Source organism: Oncorhynchus masou, chromosome 24 (genome assembly GCF_036934945.1).
Source record: "Oncorhynchus masou masou isolate Uvic2021 chromosome 24, UVic_Omas_1.1, whole genome shotgun sequence".
Lineage (NCBI taxonomy): Eukaryota > Metazoa > Chordata > Actinopteri > Salmoniformes > Salmonidae > Oncorhynchus > Oncorhynchus masou.
The window spans coordinates 54,571,776-54,595,485 of NC_088235.1; positions in this window are offsets into that span (position 1 = coordinate 54,571,776).

Sequence of the window (23,710 nt, forward strand, 5' to 3'; positions counted from 1 at the left end):
AAGATCATCAAAGGAAAGTGAATATTTATAATGCTATTTCTGACTTCTGTTGACTACACGATATGGCGGAAGTCTTTTTGAAATCTGACACAGCGGTTGCATTAAGGAGAAGTGTATCTATATTTCCATGTGTTGGGGAATAATCAGAATTGGTTGGTAACATAGGTAAGATGTTTTATATTCATCATATGTTTGTAAGTTACTTCTCATCAGAATGTTATTTTTCTATAATACTGTGGCGGGGTTGCAGTATCTGTTCTATGTCAAGACTAAGTTGCTTGGGCCGGAGAGAGGGGAGAGGTCAAGCGTGTATCTCTTGACTCCACAATGTCTGTGTGCCAGTCAGTGTGTCTCTGTGATCTTGTCAAGATAGGATGGATTTGATATATGCCTGTTGATATGGAGGATTGGTTTATGGTTCTGAGTTTGAGAAAGGAAACAAAGCTGAACAATGAATTATGCCGATGCTGTCTAATCCTGTTTGTCTTTGCTATAAATGTTCTTAGTTGAAATGTGTAAGGGACTCTCAGAGAATTCATTGATAGACACTGAATTGATCTGAGAGTCACAGGGTTGTGATAGAGCTCATGTAATTAAAGATGGACTTTGATAACTAACTCTGACTTGTGTGTGGTTTGCTCTCATGATTTGGTAAATAGAGGAAATTTCCACGACATTTGGCGACGAGGAGGGGATGTGAATCTTCACTCGATGACCGTTCCTGACGATCTAGGTAAATAAATCGTGCACGAGGGATCCCCTAAACATGGGATCACAGGGAAACCACACTTCGGGAACGAAGCAGATGGACCAACCTTTGATCTAAGAGGAAGCGAGCCGAGTGGATACCACTTCTCGAACTGAGTTTTTTTTAAGAAAAAGGTGAGAGAACCACACACAGATTCGAAGTCGAGTTTTTTAATTCAGTCTGTTACGTATACTCTGAGCGTGAATTCCTTTGTAAGGAAGGCACCTTGGCGGCGTAAACAGGGCCGAGTCAGAGGAGAGTAATCTGGGGGTTTTGTGGAAAAGATACTCTGCACTGTCCGGTTGCCAGTGACCAAGAGCCCTCCTGACACTGAATTGATCACAGTGGGGATTTGGTGAGGTCTGTCGGGGTGAAGGGCCAAAGGGACTGTGTATTCTAGGTGAAACACGGCATTTGGTGAAGCCCTATTGGAAGAAGGACCTCATTCTGTGCTTCTGTGTGATTGTCTAAGTGACCCTCAGATGTGGTGAATTCCAATTATTTTAAATGTGCTAGCCAGGTATGCGTTGGGTTACTCTGTGTGAGTATTTTGTTATGGCATCACTAGGTAATAGTTGTCGGACCGTTCTGTGTGAGCGGGGTAGGGTTGACTCTGCGTGGGCAAACCTTTTTATGTTCTGATGTTCTGTGTGGACGTCTGACCAGTTCTGTGTGAACATCTGACCAATCCTGTGTGGGTGATCCTGAAAGTTCTGTGTGAGTACCTAAGATTTCTTAACTTCTTGAAACTCCCCATCCCGGATCCGGGATCGTGACTAAAGCCTCAGGCTCATTAGCATAACACAACGTTAACGATTTCTGAAAATCGCAAATAAAATTAAAATAATGCGTTTGCTCTCAAGCTTAGCCTTTTCTTAACAACACTGTCATCTCTGATTTTCAAAATATGCTTTTGAACCATAGAAATGGACTAATTTGTGTAAGAGTATGCAAAGCTAGCATAGCATTTTGTGTAGCATGTAGCACGCAACATTTTCACAAAAGCCAGATAACCAAATAAATAAAATCATTAACTTTGAAGAGCTTCGGATGTTTTCAATGAGGAGACTCTCAGTTACATAGCAAATGTGCAGTTTTTCAAAAAAATATTATTTGTGTAGGACAAATCGCTCCGTTTTGTTCACGTTTGGCTATGAAAAAACCCTGTATAGAGTTATAGCCTGAAGCTCATTAGCATAATGTAACGTTAACGATTTCTGAAAATCGCAAATAAAATGAAAATAATGCATCTGCTCTGTGTAAGAGTATGCAAAGCTAGCAATGCATTTTGAATAACATGTAGCACGCAACATTTTCACAAAAACCAGATAACCAAATAAATAAAATCATTTACCTTTGAAGAGCTTCTGATGTTTTCAATGAGGAGACTCTCAGTTACACACCAAATGCGCAGTGTTTCCTGAAAGCGTCTGTGTGTAGGAGAAATCGTTCCGTTTTCTACATTGCGCCTGGCTACTGAAACGAACCGAAAATGCAGTCACCTACAACGTAAAACTTTTTCCGGATTAACTACATAATATCGACCGAAACATGGCAAACGTTGTTTGGAATCAGTCCTCAAGGTGTTTTTTCACATATCTCTTCATTGACATGCAGTTCGTGGAAGCTTGCTTTACTCTGTATTGTTTGGAAAAATACTGGCAGGTGACTTTTGCGCACCAATTTCGGCGCAGGACACCGGGCGGACACGTGGTAAATGTGGTCTCTTATGGTCAATCTTCCAATGATCTGCCTACAAATACGTCACAATGCTGCAGACACCTTGGGGAAACGACAGAAAGGGCAGACTCATTCCTCTTGCGTTCACAGCCATATAAGGAGATCATGACAAACAGAGCCTCAAAAATCCTTGTCATTTCCTGGATGCCATCTCATCTTGGTTTTGCCTGAAGCTCACGTTAAAGGGCACGCACAGAGAAGATCTTTGTATTTCTGGACACGTCAGAGTGTTTTCTTTCGAACAGTAGCAATTATATGCATAGTCGAGCATCTTTTTGTGACAAAATATCTTGTTTAAAACGGGAACGTTTTTCATCCAAAAATGAAATTGCGCCCCTAGAGTTCCAACAGGTTAAGTTTATATGGATTCTGTGAATTATTTGAAATTATGATAAATTGTATGTGTGTATAATCAATTACTAGAGATTTGATAAAGTAATGCTGAGAATGATTAGATACAATTTAAACAACCCATTCGTAGACATACGTAGGTTTTGAGTTGGTATCTTAAATGGATAATTTGATAAAAAGTTTTTAAGCACTATTAAAATAATCTACAAAATCTGGGAAATTGAGCTCTAGAAACTGATTAGAGTGTGTCCACTTTTTGTTATCTTACCCTAACGATGTAACTATAAATTATAATATAATATAACTACACATTGGATTATCTCCGTCTGGGTGAAACATTTGAAATTTAACTGCCCTTAAGGTCTGAACATTTTTTCTTCCCAGTATGAGAGAAGTTGCGGGATTTATTGAATAAACTGAATAAAGTTAGAGAGAATTAAGGGGGAATCTCGATGTCATTTATAATGTTGTACAAAGCCTAAGGTTTTCCATCAAACTAATTATCATTGCGTGATTAATGTGATGTAGTAAAGTAATTGAAATACGTTGCATAAGTAAACATAATCTACTTTTATTAAAAGGCGCAATATCTGTTTCCTAGTCATAAACTGTCGATTTTATTCTTTGATTGCTAATATATTCATTTGGAATTTGAGAATCATAGCTGGAGTAATGTTTGTACTATTAAAATTGGGCTATTATTCTTCTGGGAATTGCCGACAGTGACAGATTTTGATTTTACTTGTAAATTGGGTTTATTTGCGGAGAATCTTAGATTTTTCCCATAGTATTGGTGGTTCACTGGTGGAAGTCTCGCCTGCAACGCGGGCGGCCTGGGTTCCATTCCCAGCCATTGCGCTGACTGAATTCTGAGTTTTTGATTGTAAATCATCTATTTGTATGTTTTGCCTGGAAAGTTATGGTCGCTAGTGTTTGTATAAGATATAAACTGAACGTTTTAATAGCTTGTCTGGTTCAAATTGATAGAAGGGATAAATGGAATGTTTTCAATAGATTGTTTAGGTTAAATTGATAGACTAATTCAACTTAAAATAATAACGAAGCGAATTCTGATGCAAGACGATGTCTGTTCACTAAATTATCTGCTGGAATAATGTATTGAGAATTGAGTCGTATTTAAATTACTGTATCAATAGAGAAGACAGTTACCTAAGTTTTGCCCACTGGGGGAAAAATACATAGGAGAGTTAAGCTGAAAGTTGTGAGTGAGTAAGACATCGTGAGAATAGATTCGGATGGTTATTGATTCTTGGTTTGATTGTTTAAGTAACACCAGTTAATTTGAGCAGGAATGTTCATGTAGTCTAACATTATAGTATGTTTCCATTATGTGGAACAATGTCAGGTCATTAAAGGTGATTGCTGGATTGAGTAGTATGAGAGCCTGTTCGCAGAAGACTAAACTAATAAGTTAAGTGGGGGAGTATCATAGATTTTAATTATAGTGTTGTTTCCGCAATAGTCAAAACAATTTCATATGTTTTGGGGAATGAAAGCTTTTTGGATATGAGTGGGAAAAAATAATATGTTTGTTTTGATTTTTACTCTGATGAGACACCGCCAACTTTTGAAAGATTTTAGATTTGTTAAAAAAAAATCAGGATAGTGTTTTACTAAATTTATATCAACAGGTTGAAATTATTAGATTGCTGATTTTAGGAGTTGATTTAACTTAATTAAACATTATATCATACATATACATTGATGGTGATTAAAACTTATGATTAATGATTTGAGATACAGTGGAATTATCATTAGGTTTGGTTTATAGTTCACGTTTGAGTTTCTGAATCGATGTAGTGTAAATGAATACTAAGTGTTTTGTGTTTTCTCCGGGAAAATGGATATTTCACTGTCTCTCTCTGGAATGTTTCCAGGTGCTATACTCTTGGGGAGAGTGAGTGAAATTGAGGCCATAAACTACCACATTGGAGGGGGCCTGGACGTTTTCTGTTTTAGTGCAAGGGTATTAAAGGTATTTTCAAGGGGCACTCACCACATGGGATTTTAAGTTTTTATTTTCTGACTTTTCATTACACACGCAAATTCTTTTGATAAAGGAATGTTCTGGGAACATGGAAATACAAACATGTTGGAACTAGTTGATTATTGTTTGCAAATTGTTTAATATAGTGAAAACATTGCTTTGAAGGGTTTTGTATGACCTATGACCTTCTGATGACTTTCCGTTGTGGCTTGATCACCCACATTGGAAAGCCATTTGGATAATACATTTATGGTCATTTGTAATACTGTTCAAAATCATAGGGTAAGAACACTGAAAGTCTCAAAGGATAAGATGATCCAACTGTATCTCTTGGCTCCACAATGTCTGTGCGCCGGTCAGTGTGTCTCTGTGATCTTGTCAAGATAGGATGTATTTTATATATGCCTGTTGATAGGGAGGATTGGTTTATGGTTCTGAGTTTGAGAAAGGAGACAAAGCTGAACAATGAATTATGCCAATGCTGTCTTATCCTGTGTGTCTTTGCTGTGTCTTTCTCAGTTGAAATGTGTAAGGGACTCTCAGAGAATTCATTGATAGACACTGAATTGATCTGAGAGTCACAGGGTTGTGATAGAGCTCATATAATTAAAGATGGACTTTGATAACTAACTCTGACTTGTGTGTGGTTTGCTCTCATGATTTGGTAAATAGAGGAAATTTCCACGACACGTCTAACAATTGTATTTTCATCGACATTTATAAGGGGTATTTCTGTAAAATTATGTGGCTCTCTGCAATATCACTGGATGTTTTTGGAACTAGTGAACTAGCGCCATTGTATACTGAGATATTTTACATCAATATGCACTTTTATTGTGTAACATGAAGTCCTATGAGTGTCATCTGATGAAGATCATCAACGGTTAGTGATTAATTCTCTCTCTATTTGTGCTTTTTGTGACTCCTCCCTGGCTGGAAAAATGGCTGTTTTTCTGTGGCTTGGCTCTGACCTAACATAATCTTTTGTGGTGCTTTCGCTGTAAAGCCTATTTCAAAACTGACCCTTTGGTGGCATAAACAACAAGATTACCTTTAAAATGGTATAAGATACATGTATGTTTGAGGAATTTTAATTATGAGATTTCTGTTGTTTGAATTTGGTGCTCTGCACTTTCACTGGCTGTTGTCATATCTATCCCGTTAACGGGATTGCAGCCCTAATAAGTTTTAAAGTGATGGACTGTCATTTCACTTTGGTTATTTGAGCTGGTCTTACCAAAATATGGACTTGGTATTTGAGCAAATAGGGATATCTTCTGTGTACCACCCCTACCTTGTATACCAACCCTACCTTGTCACAACACAACTGATTGACTCAAATGTATTAAGAAGGAAATAAATTCCACAAATGAACTTTTAACAAGGCATACCTGTTATTCGGGGAAGCAGATAGCCTAGTGGTTAGAGCATTGGCCTAGTAACCGGAAAGTTGCAAGTATGAATCCCCAAGGTAACAATTTGCCATTCTTCCCCTGAACATGGCAGTTAACCCACTGTTTCTAGGCTGTCATTGAAAAAGGAGGTTGTTCTTAAATGACTTGCCTAGTAAAATACATAATAATTGAAATCCATTCCAGTTGTCTACCTTATGAAGCTGGTAGAGAGAATGCCAAGAGTGTGCAAAGCTGTCATCAAGGCAAAGGGTGGCTACTTTGAAGAATCTCAAATATGTTTAGATTTTTTTAACACTTTCTTGATTCCTACATGACTCCATGTGTTATTTCTTAGTTTTGATGTCTTCACTATTATTCTACAATGTAGAACATAGTAAAACTAAAGAAAACATGCGGACTCTTCTTCACTGCAGCCGAGGTGAGTAAAACATTTAAACATGTTAACCCTCGCAAGGCTGCAGGCCCAGACGGCAGGCCCAGACGGCATCCCCAGCCGCGCCCTCAGAGCATGCGCAGACCAGCTGGCTGGTGTGTTTACGGACATATTCAATCAATCCCTATCTCAGTCTGCTGTTCCCACATGCTTCAAGAGGGCCACCATTGTTCCTGTTCCCAAGAAAGCTAAGGTAACTGAGCTAAACGACTACCGCCCCGTAGCACTCACTTCCGTCATCATGAAGTGCTTTGAGAGACTAGTCAAGGACCATATCACCTCCACCCTACCTGACACCCTAGACCCACTCCAATTTGCTTACCGCCCAAATAGGTCCACAGACGATGCAATCTCAACCACACTGCACACTGCCCTAACCCATCTGGACAAGAGGAATACCTATGTGAGAATGCTGTTCATCGACTACATTTACATTTACATTTAAGTCATTTAGCAGACGCTCTTATCCAGAGCGAATTTCAAATTGGTGAATTCACCTTCTGACATCCAGTGGAACAGCCAGCTCGGCATTTAACACCATAGTACCCTCCAAGCTCGTCATCAAGCTCGAGACCCTGGGTCTCGACCCCGCCCTGTGCAACTGGGTACTGGACTTCCTGACGGGCCGCCCCCAGGTGGTGAGGGTAGGCAACAACATCTCCACCCTGCTGATCCTCAACACTGGGGCCCCACAAGGGTGCGTTCTGAGTCCTCTCCTGTACTCACTGTTCACCCACGACTGCGTCAAGTTTGCGGACGACACAACAGTGGTAGGCTTGATTACCAACAATGACGAGACGGCCTACAGGGAGGAGGTGAGGGCCCTCGGAGTGTGGTGTCAGGAAAATAACCTCACACTCAACGTCAACAAAACTAAGGAGATGATTGTGGACTTCAGGAAACGGCAGAGGGAACACCACCGATCCACATCGATGGAAGAGTAGTGGAGAGGGTAGTAAGTTTTAAGTTCCTCGGCATACACATCACAGACAAACTGAATTGGTCCACCCACACAGGCTGCATTGTGAAGGAGGCGCAGCAGCGCCTCTTCAACCTAAGGAGGCTGTAGAAATTTGGCTTGTCACCAAAAGCACTCACAAACTTCTACAGATGCACAATCGAGAGCATCCTGGCGGGCTGTATCACCGCATGGTGCGGCAACTGCTCCACCCACAACCACAAGGTTCTCCAGAGGGTAGTGAGGTCTGCCCAACGCATCACCGGGGACAAACTACCTGCCCTCCAGGACACCTACACCACCCGATGTTACAGGAAGGCCATAAAAATCATCAAGGACAACAACCACCCGAGCCACTGCCTGTTCACCCCGCTATCATCCAGAAGGCGAGGTCAGTACAGGTGCATCAAAGCTGGGACTCTAGCCACTTTAACTATGCCACTTTGTTTACATACTCATCTCATATGTATATACTGTACTCGATACCATCTACTGTATCTTGCCTATGCTGCTCTGTACCATCACTCATTCATATATCTTTATGTACATATTCTTTATCCCCTTACACTTGTGTATAAGACAGTAGTTTTGGAATTGTTAGTTAGATTACTTGTTGGTTATTACTGCATTGTCGGAACTAGAAGCACAAGCATTTCGCTACACTCGCATTAACATCTGCTAACCATGTGTATGTGACAAATAAAATTAGATTTGATTTGAAAAACCGTTGAATGAGTAGGAATGTCCAAACGTTTTGCCTGGAGTTGCTTACAAAGAAGACACAGAGTGTTCCTGTGTGGCCGAGTAACAGATTTGACATGAATCTGCTTGAAAATCTATGGCAAGACCTGAAAATGGTAGTCTAGCAATGATCAACAACCAATTTTTTCAGAATCTGTTATTTTTCCCACAATCTGAACATAGGAAAAGTACACAGAATAGGATATTTCAAGCCACATTTCAAACCACCTTCAGGTACAAATCTTATTGCTGTTCATTTAACTTGCGTCTGAAAAGTCAAATCTGATTAATTTGCCCTTAAGTGGTTTTTAGTGTTTTTTGGACTAGAATTGTTGCTTGCTAGCTACTCTGTTGACATTTTGACAATAACATGTAAAATAGCCTGCTAATTGTTTACAAACAAATTAGTGAATGTACTAGAAAGCTAAATAACTACCTAGCTAGGACTCAATTTGAAGGTTGGATCATCTTATCCTTTGAGACTTTCAGTGTTCTTACCCTATGATTTTGAACATTCAAACCAACTGGGAAATGTCCATGGCAGGCATTGTTGTTACCTTATCTTGCTACACAACTTCTGAGTATTAGGAAGCAGGAGCACCACCACCAATCAGCCTATACAACTGCACACACACAACCATCATTAGTGTAACACCTAGCATAGCCTTGTCAGCAAATGACTGCTGTCTGAACACAAACAAATCTGATTTGGTAACTTGCTGTTAGGACAGTCGGTAGTCCAAAACGGATTTGAAAAATAAAACGGATTTGAGCAATAAGACCTGCAGTGAGTCTTTCAGAGACTTTCTTTCAGAGACTTACCCCAAAAGACATCTGTTATCACTGCCAAAGATGATTCTAACATGTATTATCTCAATTAATAAACTTATGTGCTTTATTTCTCATGTTGTTTATTTGTATTTATTTGACAAATGTTAGAATCTTCCTTCCATTTAGACATTACAGAGTATTTTGTGCAGGTCATTGACAAAAAAAGACAATTAAATCAATTTTAACCCCACTTTGTAACACAACTATATGTGGAAAAAGTCAAGGGGAGGAATAAAACATAATAGTTACATTCCTGTCAAAGAGCTTGGCACAGAGGCAAGTGGTAATAAAAAGGGGAATCATGAATATAAGGGAATTGTGTAGCTATCTGCCTGCAAGTTGACAAAGTTTCATTTTGTTATCTTAATAAAGGTTTTATCAGTAGAATTTAAGAGAGCATGTAACAATAATTTTATATTTGATAATCCATAACTGAAATATGTTTATGTATGCCTGTAAATGGCAAAGTCACAAACCAGTTAGCTAGACCAGGATAATTTTGTTAATAAGCTGAACACCAGCCTGAGCTTACAGAACTCATATTAGACATTTATTATGATAAGCGTTAGGCTGTAGGCTACATTCATTCTTGCAATCAATAGCCAGCAGGCTTAGCTTTTATTTTAGAATCGTAGCTATCGCAGATAAACAGACACACAATGAGCTATCTAGCTAGCAAATAACAATAGCACTGAGATCATAGATTTGACTGTTAAAACATAGCAATCCAATTGTCCTGCAGAAGAACCCTCTGTTCTGGCTAGCTAGCTAGCTACACATCTATCTAATCATTAGCCAGTTTGTTTTAGCTCTAGCTTATACTTAATGACAAATACCCATCAAATTGCCAAGATGAGCATTTTATTTTGTACAGTTATCAAATAAAACACATCTAAAAGACAATCAAGACCTAAATTAAGTAGCTAGCTAGCTACAGTAGCCAGCTAGCTATTTTGCGCAATCTTTACAGTACTCACTAAAGTTAATTCTTAAACAATTAATTTAGACCTTGCATTTACTTGAAACAGGCGTTTATTTACTGAAATGTGTGTCAATGCCCAGCTATTATAAGGGACAGGCGGTTATTTGAGAATCAACGTTTAATTAAAGATTTACAGGATCTGATCTGATGTGATTGTTTTAAAATCTTTGATTCACTTTCAATTTTTTATTGTGCATAAAAATATTGATTTAATTAATTAATCAAATAATAACTTTCACTTCAGAGATTGTCAACTCACTTGAAGTCAAAGCTGATTGTCTACTGTGCTTGTAGCTACTGTAGCTAACCTACTCATTTCACCAAATGTCAAAATCTAAACTTGTCAATTGGGAAAAAAATACTCGAAAAAGTAAATATTATAATAACTAACATGAAAACGAATTGAATATATTTTCTGACCTTAAAGGAACTATATGAAATATGTTTGCATTGTAATTTCAGAAATTGTCCTTCATATATCTCCAGTAATAGTGGAAGGATGTTTCAATGTATTCTTTTCCAGAACAGTTATTGGGTCCACACAAAATGTGCCTTTTAATGGTCCAGCATTCTTATTGATCAGCAAAAGCCGGTCTGACTCTTGTTGTCAAATTGAAAGGCTGCACCTTTTCTCTCTTTGATCAGCATCACTCAGAGTCGTGGTCATCTCCTTATGAGCATAACCAACAATGACATACTTGGGCAAATTGTTCCAAAAGGCTGATATTCTATCTTTTTCTAAGCAGAAATGTCTATATGAAAAACACCCAGAAAATAAATTTGAAGTCAGAAGTTTACATACCTCTAAGCCAAATATATTTAAACTCAGTTTTCACAATTCCTGACATTTAATCCTCGTAAATATTCCCTCTCTTAGGTCAGTAAGGATCAACACTTTATTTTAAGAATGTGTTATGTCAGAAGAACAGTAGAGAGAATGATTTATTTCAGCTTTTATTTCTTTCAACACATTCCCACTGGGTCAGAAGTTAACATACACTCAAGTAGTGTTTGGTAGCATTGCATTTAAATTGTTTAACCTGTGTCAAACATTTCGGGTAGCCTTCGACAAGCTTCCCACAATAAGTGTGAATTTTGGCCCATTCCATTTTAGGCTTCCTTGCTCGCACACACTTTTTCAGTTCTGCCCACACATTTTCTGTAGGCTTGAGGTCAGGGCTTTGTGATGGCCACTCCGATAACTTGACTTTGTTGTTCTTAAGCTGTTTTGCCACAACTTTGGAAGTATGCTTGGGGTCATTTCCCATTTGGAAGACCCATTTGTGACCAAGCTATAACTTCCGGGCTGATGTCTTGAGATGGGGCTTCAATATATCCAGATAATTGTCCTACCTCATGATGCCATCTATTTGGTGAAGTGCACCAGTCCCTTCTGCAGCAAAGCACCCCCACAACATGATGTTGCCACCCCCTTGCTTCATGGTTGGGATGTTGTTCTTCGTCTTGCAAGCCTCCCCCTTTTTCTCCGAATATAACGATGATCATTATGGCCAAATATATATATATTTTTGTTTCATCAGACCGGAGGACATTTCTCCAAAAGGTACAATCTTTGTCCCCATGTGCAGTTGCAAACCATAGTCTGGCTTTTCATTGGCGGTTTTGGAGCAGTGGCTTCTTCCTTGCTGAGTGGCCTTTCAGGTTATGTCGATATAGGACTCGTTTTACAGTGGATATAGACACGTTTGTACCTGTTTCCTCCAGCATATTCACATTTTCCTTTGCTGTTCTTCTGGGATTGATTTGCACTTTTCGCACCAAAGTACATTCCTGCATAGCAGACAGAACGTGTCTCCTTCCTGAGCGGTATGACGGCTGCGTGGTCCCATGGTGTGTATACGTCTGTACTATTGTTTGTACAGATGAACGTGGTAACTTCAGGCATTTGGAATTTGCTCACAATGATAAACCAGACTTGTGGAGGTATACATTTTTTACCTGAGCTCTTGGCTGATTTCCTTTGATTTTCCCATGATGTCAAGCAAAGAGGAGGCCTTGAAATACATCCACAGGTACACCTCCAATTGACTCAATCAATGTTAATTAGCCTATCAGAAGCTTCTAAAGCCATGACATATTTTTCTGGAAATTTCAAAGCTGTTGAAAGGCACTGTAAACTTAGTGTATGTAAACTTCTGACCAACTGGAATTGTGATACAGTGAATTATAAGTGAAATAATCTGTCTGTAAACACTTGTTGGAAAAATGACTTGTGTCATGCACAAAGTAGATGTCCTAACCGACTTGCTGAAACTAGAGTTTGTTAACAAGAAATTTGTGGAGTGGTTGAAAAACGAGTTTAATGACTCCAACCTAAGTGTATGCAAACTTCTGACTACAACTGTAGCTTGTAAAATGCTTCCATTCCTTTTAAGTGCCATCCATTAAAAATGTTGCAGTTGTTTTAGAAAAGTATCCCTGGCTTTGCACACTGAGAAGGCTTGTTAGCTGACAGGAAATATAGCCCTTTGTGTACACAGTGTTGACTGTGTGTGTGTCTGTCTCTGTCTGTGTGTGAGTGTGCCTACATGCGTGTGTGTGTGTCCAATGTCTCTCTGTGTGTGTTCTCATCATTGGCTTTAACAAGACTCTACTTTTAATACCTCAGCTTGAAGTTCATAACACTAGACACCCCTGGGAAATGTTTAATCTCGCTATTACAACACTTAGTTGATATCCTTATTTGTTTAATTGGCCAGGTTTTCCTTACTCTTTTTAAGATAAATTCAGTTTAAATTCATGGAAACTGGTCATTTTGTCATATAAATATCATAAACACATGTCCAAATGAAGTGACATGAAGTCACACTAACCATTACTGATAAACTGGTAAATTAATATCATACATTACTGCCTAATTTGTCATTTCTATATTAGAAACATGCATTGTTTGTTAGAATAAATCAATCAAAATAGATTAGAACAATAATTTATTCACCCTAATCAAAATTATGAGGTCAAAGTGATAAACTGAATGAAGTCAACATTGATACTGTATTAAAATTACAGGTAATTCAAATGTATAATGAAGTGTGGTAATAGTAGTACTAGTACGACAACCATCAATCCTATAGATCTCCCTGTTGAGAGGTTAAGAAAACAGTTTAACGCAATTAAGACCAGTGCGGTTTGGCTATGAGGTGTTGAGCAATAACCACACCTCTTCCACCAGTGAAAAAGCCTTCCAAAACAATATTGCGGGGCAAGGCCTACTCCAGAGTCGGTCTACTCCAGTATTTTCACCCACTCTTATTGATTCCTTATTGACCTGAGAAGTCCTCGACTCCAACACGCCCCCTCCTCCCTTTCACCAAAACCCCCCTTCAACCGCCAGAGAAAGGAAGACCGAGAGCTCTGGCATTGATTTTTCCCTCTCTCTCTCTTTCTTGGTCTCTCTCTCTTTTTCTCCTCCCATCTCTCCCATCTGCCTTCCCTTCTCTCGTGACCAAAGTTCTGAGAAGGGTTGTCTGTGCCCTCTGTTGATGTTTCAAAACAGATAGATGGAGAGGCTGTTTAACTTAAGGTTGTATTTTAGTTGTGTTGTGATTGTGATGACCTTTGACTAACAATTTCTTGCAGAGTTCAAATGTAGAATTACACATCCTTTGGAGGACCTGATATTTTAAAAACAATCCAGCAGCTGATCTCATTTGATTTTCGAGAACAGTAGTGTACAGTCTTAGATTTACAATGTGTAACAATGACCTTTGTCAGCCGCGCTGAGGTTATCTTTTGTATAAGAAATGCAAAACAGATACATACAGATGTAGGATCTTCATTTGACCAGTACTGTTGTAGAAGAAATAATCTTGCAGCAACAGGACTTGAACGTTTAGTACATAATGTTGCTTGATTGGTTGTTAGGCTTTTAGCTGGCCAAAATTAGGTTACATGAAATGTGCAATACTGGTACTATAACCGTGAGTTAGTGTGGGTTTTCAGGGGATTTATGAAAATCATGAAGCTTATCTGCATTTCAAGTACTTGGGACTATAAGGTTCTATCAGTTTTTTTTAAATATAGTCATTGACATAGCCTTGTTCTGTTCAATGTTCACTACCTACAGTATATATATATTTGGGAGGGACAGAATCTACTAGGGACCCACATTTCTTTTTACATTGTAGCCTATATAAAGGAAGAGAAGCTTAGGCCTAACCCCAGAGAGAGAGATATGCTGGCGGCATGCATACATTTCTTTATGTCAGATGTCTACTGCATTTGCTATACAGATACAGAGAACAAGTATTTGATAGACTGCCGATTTTGCAGGTTTTCCTACTTACAAAGCATGTACAGGACTGTGAGAGACAGAATCTAAAACAAAAATCCAGAAAATCACATTGTATGATTTTTAAGTAATTAATTTGAATTTTATTGCATGACGTAAGTTTTTGATCACCTACCAATGAGTAAAAATTCCATCTCTCACAGACCTGTTAGTTTTTCTTTAAGAAGCCTTCCTGTTCTCCACTCATTACCTGTATTAACTGCACCTGTTTGAACTAAAATTGTAGACCTGCACAAGGCTGGGATGGGCTACGGGACAATAGTCAAGCAGCTTGGTGAGAAGGCAACAACTGTTGGCACAATTATTAGAAAATGGAAGAAGTTGAAGATGAAGGTCAATCACCCTCGGTCTGGGGCTCCATGCAAGATCTCACCTTGTAGGGCATAAATGATCATGAGGAAGGTGAGAGATCAGCCCAGAACTACACGGCAGGACCTGGTCAATGACCTGCAAAGAGCTGGGACCACAGTCTCAAAGAAAACCATTAGTAATACACTACACCGTCATGGATTAAAATCCTGCAGGGCACGCAAGGTCCCCCTGCTCAAGCCAGCGCATGTCCAGGCCCGTCTGAAGTTTGCCAATGACCATCTGGATGACCCAGAGGAGGAATGGAAGAAGGTCATGTGGTCTGATGAGACAGAAATAGAGCTTTTTGGTCTAAACTCCACTCACCATGTTTGGAGGAAGAAGAAGGATGAGTACAACCCCAAGAACACCATCCCAACCCTGAAGCATGGAGTTGGAAACATCATTCTTTTGGGATGCTTTTCTGCAAAGGGGACAGGACGACTGCACCGTATTGTGGGGAGGATGGATGGGGCCATGTATTGCGATATCTTGGCCAACAACCTCCTTCCCTCAGTAAGAGCATTGCAGATGGGTCGTGGCTGGGTCTTCCAGCATGACAACGACCCAAAACACACAGCCAGGGCAACTAAGGAGTGGCTCTGTAAGAAGCATAATCTCAAGGTCCTGAAGTGGCCTACCCAGTCTCCAGACCTGAACGCAATAGAAAATCTTTGGAGGGAGCTGAAAGTCCGTATTGCCCAGCGACAGCCCTGAAACTTGAAGGATCTGGAGAAGGTCTGTATGGAGGAGGGGGCCAAAATCCCTGCTGCAGTGTGTGCAAACCTGGTCAAGTCCTACAGGAAATGTATGATTTCTGTAATTGCAAACAAAGGTTTCTGTACCAAATATTAAGTTCTGCTTTTCTGATGTATCAAATACTTATGTCATGCAATAAAATGCAAATTAATTACTTAAAAATCATACAATGTGATTTTCTGGACTTTTGTTTTAGATTTCGTCTCTCACAGTTGAAGTGTACCTATGATAGAAATTACAGACCTCTACAAGCTTTGCAAGTAGGAAAACCTGCAAAATCAGCAGTGTCTCAAATACTTGTTCTCCCCACTGTATGTACATACAGAAGGAGGCTAATTTGTTAATAAATGATCAGAATCAATTTTAAAAAGATAAGCATCATATTGTTAGATTATAGAAGTAACTCTGGTAGGCCTGAAACAGACTTCCTCTCATATTCAACTGTCGGAGTCAGTTGGATCACCGGGGTGCACTGCCTTCATATCATAGGCCTGCAGTAGCTAAAGCTTAAAAGAGCCACACCATACCAAACCTTCACAAAGGTTTCTACACTTTATTAGAGTAATATCGAAAGTAAGTCAAACCACTGTTTACAGGTAAAACATGAGCAGAAGAGTGAATGCAAACCAGGGAAAAAACGTACTACCCTCCCCTGAAACCAATAAAATAAAAATCCTGGTACACCAGTGACTGTGCAGCACCTTATATGACGGAGATGATTAGGATTACGATAGGATCCATTAGATCCAGTGATGTTAGTGATTTGGGACCATCCTCATTTTGATGGCTTTTGCGTCTCGTCTGTGATGTATATATGTCTTATGGTGCTAATTAAGCCTTGGGCTTCAGGTGCTGGCCAAGCTAAAAGAGAAAACATTACACCACAACCTTTACTGATTAACATGTCCATTTTGTCTCGCATGCTGGCTTGCTTCAAGTGGGGCTTCTAAAGACTCCCCAAATTGATTTCTTCCCAGCTGACGCACATTTTTTATGCATGTTCTGTGTTTACAGTTATTCAGGGGAAGCCTCTAGAAGTGCTATGGTGGGGAGAGTGTGGTTATGAATGCTAAGTGATGTTAGCTATGACCTCGTTTTAGGACAAAATTTTGGTTGGATTTTTGTGGCTGAAGTATTTAAACCAATGAAGGAAGGACGGAAAGAAGGAAGGAAGGAACGCTACGAATAGGTTTAACTCTCCCTCTCTGAAACAGTCTATAATCCTAACAGCGCTCAGCTCTCTGGATCTTCACAATGATGAAGACACACACTTCACACACTGTGACACATTGATGAAGTGAGCAGCACGACAGCACAGTAAATTATCTCCTCTAGAGGTTATTCAATATGCCCGTTCGTTTACACCTAACCAGGGCCTCGCCTCATAAATAGGAGGCAATGTCTTGGCACTTAGTGGAGGTTATAGCATGGAGATAGGTTGGAAAGCAGCAAAGCTTGTTCTGTGCACAAAATAAAGTCAACAGCAGGTTTTAAATATATATTGAAAATTAATTACTTGCTATAGATATGTTACTTAATTGAAACCATTTCCAAAGTTGTTATTTTGTGTAGCAGGATCTGTACAAAATATGTGCCTTCATGTCAATTTCGGATTATTATTTTACAGAATTACACATGCAAAACATGCATTACAAAACCCAGCAAATTGTCTTGTGGGATCCCAGACTGCTTAAGCATAAACAAGCACCACTAATCAAAGGTGAAACAGTAGTTGGTTAGATATCTTTCCTCTGCAACACCTGTCCATGTAAACAAACAAAACAAACTTCCTATAAAAACACAGCTGAGTTAGGAGTTTTAAGAAAAGAAAGAAGGGAAATTGAAGACAGTTGGGAAATGCTCACCGAGATTCACACAGTTATAGTTTGTTAATTTGTTTTGGCAGCAGTAAAGAGTAGTGCACAGTAGACAGTGCAGACAAAAAAGGGAATTGGCTTGAAATCCAAGAGTTTGACTGCAGTGCTGATGCTTACTTCCTTGATATACAAAATATTGCATTGCATTGCCAATACTTTAATACTGTAATATAAATTATGTATCCTGGAATATGCATTCTGGTGTATAGAAACTGTGTCCCTTGTGACACATTAACTTGGAGATTTCAGGAAAAGGATCAACCATTAAGACAATTTAATAATGAGAAGATAGAAAAAAAGAGAGTTTGATTGACAAGTGCAGGTTGCAATTAGTGCACTCTGACGAAGTGTGTGTGTGTCTACGAGCGAGTGTGTGTGCAGTGATCTGGATCCGTGATCTGGTGTTTCTGATCTGGCACAGAGGAAACAGGTAGAGCCGAGTGGAAAGCACCAATGCCAGATGGCATCCTCACAGCACTATCCCCCACCCTCCTCCCCGCACTCAACCTTGCCAATGCCAACACAACTGCCTAATGGAATGCTCATCATAATTTTGTCAAACCATTTTATCTCAACCTATTTTAATTAACTGTTCTTTTAATTCTATGAAATTACTTGATATTATTCCTGTGATCTTCTGGAGTCTACCTAGAGTAAGGGCTGCTGATCTTGAATAACCAGGAGCACCTCGAACCTCAATGCTTTGGTTTGAGAAAGTGGATCCTATTCATTACACGTATACTTTACATCAACTTCTTAGAAATCAGAAGATGCATCAAGAAACTATGTTTGAAAGCTACTGCCTGATTTCCATGTGCATCCCAGAGGTATAACGAAGGAATCGCGGCCAACGGTAGAACAGACACACACCACTTCTGACATTGAGCGCATGCAGGAAACTTTCATAGCCTGAAATGAACACGCACTTGATACAATTCTCATCAAAGTTCAATCAATTTTCCCTTCCTTTGCCTGCAGCAGTGTATCACACAGTCTTCATCAGCGTCCTCTCTCTTTCTGAGGTTCACGATTAGAGGGAGGCCTACAGCGGAAAGAGGCTTGGAAGTGGAGGAAGTAGGGGGGAACGTTGAGTCTGAACATGCTTGGGTCTCTAGGTCTATAGGCAATGGGAATTCCCTCTAGGTCACTTGGGTCAAAGCAGAAGACTAAAGAGAGGAGAGAAGCAACTATAATGATGCATTATGATAGAGCTGGCATCATTATCTAAAAAATATGTAAATTTAGTGGTTAGTTGCCCACACTAAAATGTGGTAGTGTAGTTATGATCCCTGTAGTGTGTGTGGTTGAGGTTGGATTGGGTCTATTGGTAGGTGAGGGGTGAACAACAGGAGTGTTAGGGGGGTATTAGGCCAACATAAATTGTAGGGTAAACTCCCTGGTCAACCAGGTTGGGATGTGAAAGGTTAAAGTGATGGATGTTATTGGTAAACTGCATCATGATGTGACGGGTTAGAGTGCTGGTTAGTGAATGTCATTGGACAAGTGCATTGTGATGTGAAGGGTTAGAGTGCTGGATAGTGCATATCATTGGTCAACTGCATCACGATGTGAATGGTTAGAGTGCTGTTTCGTGGATATCATTGGCCAACTTTATTGTGATGTGAAGGGTTAGAGTGCTGGTTAGCGGATCAGAAGGATCCTCTCATGTGGACCCATCAATCAATCAAATGTATTTATAAATCCCTTTTTACATCAGCAGTTGTCACAAAGTGCTTATACAGAAACCGCGCCTAAAACCCCAGGCTCGTGTTATCGACCTTGATGGATTACCCAGCTGTAAGCACAGAGCCGAGAACCACAGCTTCAGAATAAAGTTAAACAGGCCTGTCAACAGGGGCCGCACTATGCCAGTCATCACACACACACTCAGTAAACACTTTCATGCTTTACATACTGCAATTCTGTACTGTCATCTGAAAGATTACAGTATGACCCTACCACAAATTCCATATGGTATGAAACTACATATAGTTACTTGCAAAAGTATTCATCCCATTTGGCGTTTTTCCTATTTTGTTGCATTACAACCTATTCATTTAAATTGATATTTATTGGATTTAATGTAACGGACATACACAGAATAGTTTAAATTGGTGAAGTAAAATGGAAAATATAACTTGTTTCAAATAATTCTAAAAATAAAAAAAATGGAAAAGTGGTGTGTATATGTTTACACCCCCTTTGCTATGGTTCCCCTAAATAAGATCTTGTGCAACCAATTACCTTCAGAATTCACATAATTAATATAATAATGTCCACCTGTGTGCAATCTAAGTATCACATGATGTGTCATATGATATCATTATATATACACCTGTTCTGAAAGTCTGCAACATCACTAAGCAAGGGGCACCACCAAACAATCGGCACCATGAAGACCAAGGAGCTCTCCAAACAGGTCTGGGGCAAAGTTTTGGACAAGAACAGATCAGGTTTTTTTTTAAATATCAGAAACTTTACATCCGTTATTAAAAAATGGAAAGAATATGGCACCACAACAAACCTGCCAAGAGAGGGCCGCCCACCAAAACCCAGGGACCAGGCAAGGAGGGCATTAATCAGAGAGGCAACAAAGAGACCAAAGATAACCTGGAAGGAGCTGCAAAGCTCCACTATGGTGATTGGAGTATCTGTCCATAGGACCACCTAAAGCCGTACACTCCACAGAGCTGGGCTTTACGGAAGACTGGACAGAAAAAAGCCATTGCTTAAAGAAAAAAATAAGCAAACACGTCTGCTGTTTGCCAAAGGGCACGTGGGACACTCTCCAAACATATAGAAGAAGGTACCCTGGTGAGATGAGAATAAAATTAAGCTTTTTGGCCATCAAGGAAAATGCTATTTCTGGCGCAAACCCAACACTGATCATCATCCCGAGAACACCATCACCGCAGTGAAGCATGGTGGTGGCAGCATCATGTTGTGGGGATATTTTTCATTGGCAGGGACTGGGAAGCTAGTCAGAATTGAAGGAATGATGGATGGTGCTAAATACAGGTCAATTCTTGAGGTGATCTGTTTCAGTCTTCCAGAGATTTGAGTCTGGGACGGAGGTTCACCTTCCAGCAGGACAATGACCCTAAGTATACTGCTAAAGCAACACTTGAATGGTTTAACCTCTTACACCTATGGTGGCGCTATTTCATTTTTGGAAGAAAAACGTTCCCGTTTTAAACAAGATATTTTGTCACAAAAAGATGCTCGACTATGCATATAATTGCTACTGTTCGAAAGAAAACACTCTGACGTGTCCAGAAATACAAATATCTTCTCTGTGCGTGCCCTTTAACGTGAGCTTCAGGCAAAACCAAGATGACTTGGCATCCAGGAAATGACAAGGATTTTTGAGGCTCTGTCTTTCATGATCTCCTTATATGGCTGTGAACGCAAGAGGAATGAGTCTGCCCTTTCTGTCGTTTCCCCAAGGTGTCTGCAGCATTGTGACGTATTTGTAGGCAGATCGTTGGAAGATTGACCATAAGAGACCACATTTACCACGTGTCCGCCCGGTGTCCTGCGCCGAAATTGGTGCCCAAAGTCACCTGCCAGTATTTTTCCATGGGGCACAGAGAGAGAAGCAAGCTTCCACGAACTGCATGTCAATGAAGAGATATGTGAAAAAACACCTTGAGGATTGATTCCAAACAACGTTTGCCATGTTTCGGTCGATATTATGTAGTTAATCCGGAAAAAGTTTCACGTTGTAGGTGACTGCATTTTCGGTTCGTTTCGGTAGCCAGGCGCAATGTAGAAAACGGAACGATTTCTCCTACACACAGACGCTTTCAGGAAACACTGCGCATCTGGTATGTGGCTGGGAGTCTCCTCATTGAAAACATCAGAAGCTCTTCAAAGGTAAATGATTTTATTTATTTGGTTATCTGGCTTTTGTGAAAATGTTGCGTGCTACATGCTACACAAAATGCTATGCTAGCTTAGCATACTCTTACACAAATTAGTCAATTTCTATGGTTCAAAAGCATATTTTGAAAATCTGAGATGACAGTGTTGTTAAGAAAAGGCTAAGCTTGAGAGCAAACGCATTATTTTAATTTTATTTGCGATTTTCAGAAATCGTTAACGTTGCGTTATGCTAATGAGCCTGAGGCTTAGTCACAATCCCGGATCCGGGATGGGGAGTTTCAAGAGGTTAAGGGGAAACATTTAAATGTCTTGGAATGGCCTAATCAAAGCCAAGACCTCAATCCAATTGAAAATCTGTGGTATGACATAAAGATTACTTGAACAACTTGAAGAAGCTGGAGCAGTTTTGCCTTGAAGAATGGGCAAATATCCCAGTGGCTAGATATCCCAAGATACTTGCAGCTGTTATTGCTGCAAAAGGTGAATAGTTATGCAAGCTCAAAATTTAGTTTTTTGCCTTATTTCTTGTTTGTTTCACAATAAAACATATTTTGCATATTCAAAGTGGAAGGCATGTTGTGTAAATCAAATTATACAACCCCCAAGGCAAAAAAATGGGAAAAATATAAAGTGGAGTGTCACGACCGTCGTCAGGGAAATGCCTGGACTAAGGTGAAGTGTGATGAGCGTACATTTGTTCTTCATTAAGAATGTCGCCAACAAAACAAGAAACACCAAAAACGAGCGTGAAGCTTGCTAGGGCTTAACAGGCCACTAACAAAGACAACTACCCACAATTAAGGTTGCAAAACAGGCTGCGTAAGTATGATTCCCAATCAGAGACAACGATAGACAGCTGCCTTTGATTGGGAACCACACTCGGCCAAACACACAGAAATACAAAACATAGAATGCCCACCCCACATCACACCCTGACCCAACCAAAAAAAAACAGCTCTCTAAGGTCAGGGCGTGACAGTACCCCCCCAGGTGCGTACTCCCGGCCACAAACCTGAACGTATAGGGGAGGGAGCGGGGGGGCATCTACTTCAGTGGCGGCTCCGGTGCCCCGCTCCACCTTTGGCTCACCCCCCTTTGGTGCCCTCGTCGCCGACCCTGGACTGGGAACCTTCTCAGCAGGCCCCGGACTGGGGACCCTTGCCGCAGGCCCCAGATTGGGAACCCTAGCCGCAGGCCCCGGACTGGGGACCCTCGCTGGAAATAAAACGGCTCTCTAAGGTCAGGGCGTGAAATGGGGTGAATACTTTCGCAAGCCACTGTAAATTATATTTTATTCAAAATAGTCAGAGTGTAGGCCTACTTACACAGTGTGTTGTTATTTTGATGTCACTGTAACCCAGTCCTAAAACACAGATGGGAATGCCATTGAATAATGTTTGTGAGGAAGCCTATGGAGACATGGTTTCCAATCTCCCCAAAAAGCAATACAAAACCAAATAATACCTATGGAAGTCCCCGCTGCATGTGGTGTTGCTAAGGTTACTCACTCAGATGCCTCAAATTACTCTGGTAATTCAGGTAGAGAGTGCCTTCCCATCTGGGCCCCCAGGTGATTGTGATGTGTCCATCCCCCGACTCTGATGTCACTTCATTTAGATTTACATCAGGTAGTAAATTACAATAATCACTCAAAGAACACTCTGGACCTCGCTTTCTCTCTCTCTTTCTCTCTCCGTCTCAGTCCAGGAGGAATGCACCATGCTAAGAGCGCTCGAGAGGAAAATATTGCTGTCTTGATATTTGTCCTAGGGGTGACGGAAGAGGCATTGTCTCGGGACCCTGTTGGGCTCGTAGTAAACTGAAAGGGGCTGACACTGGCCACTGGGTAGTGGGCTTTGTTGGGTGTCGGCGGATTAGGGTCCCAGACCCTGCTTTTCTTAAAATACCCACCCTGATCACAGACACCCATGTTCTAAGGGTCAGCGCTGCATTGTCCAAATTCCTAGAAAAAAATGTTCTCATTTGACAGTTGGAGACAGCCCTCCAGCCCGTAGCCCATCCCAGTAACCAGCACAGACCAGTTTCCCATTACCCTAAACATAGTATTTAACCTAAAAATACCTCCTACAAAATTGATATAACTTGAGTATTTGCAGAATAAACAAATATCTGTTTTTCAATATGTGTTAGTTTGTTTGAAGTTAGACAGCTGTAATGCCCCCAATACACACACGTGCGCACGCAAACACACACACACACACACTCAATCCAGACCTGATTGTCGAGCTTAACCCTTGTACCTTATGTAGTTCACCTGATGGTGGCGTACTTACAGTAGCTGCAGTAGTGTAGTGTCATTGT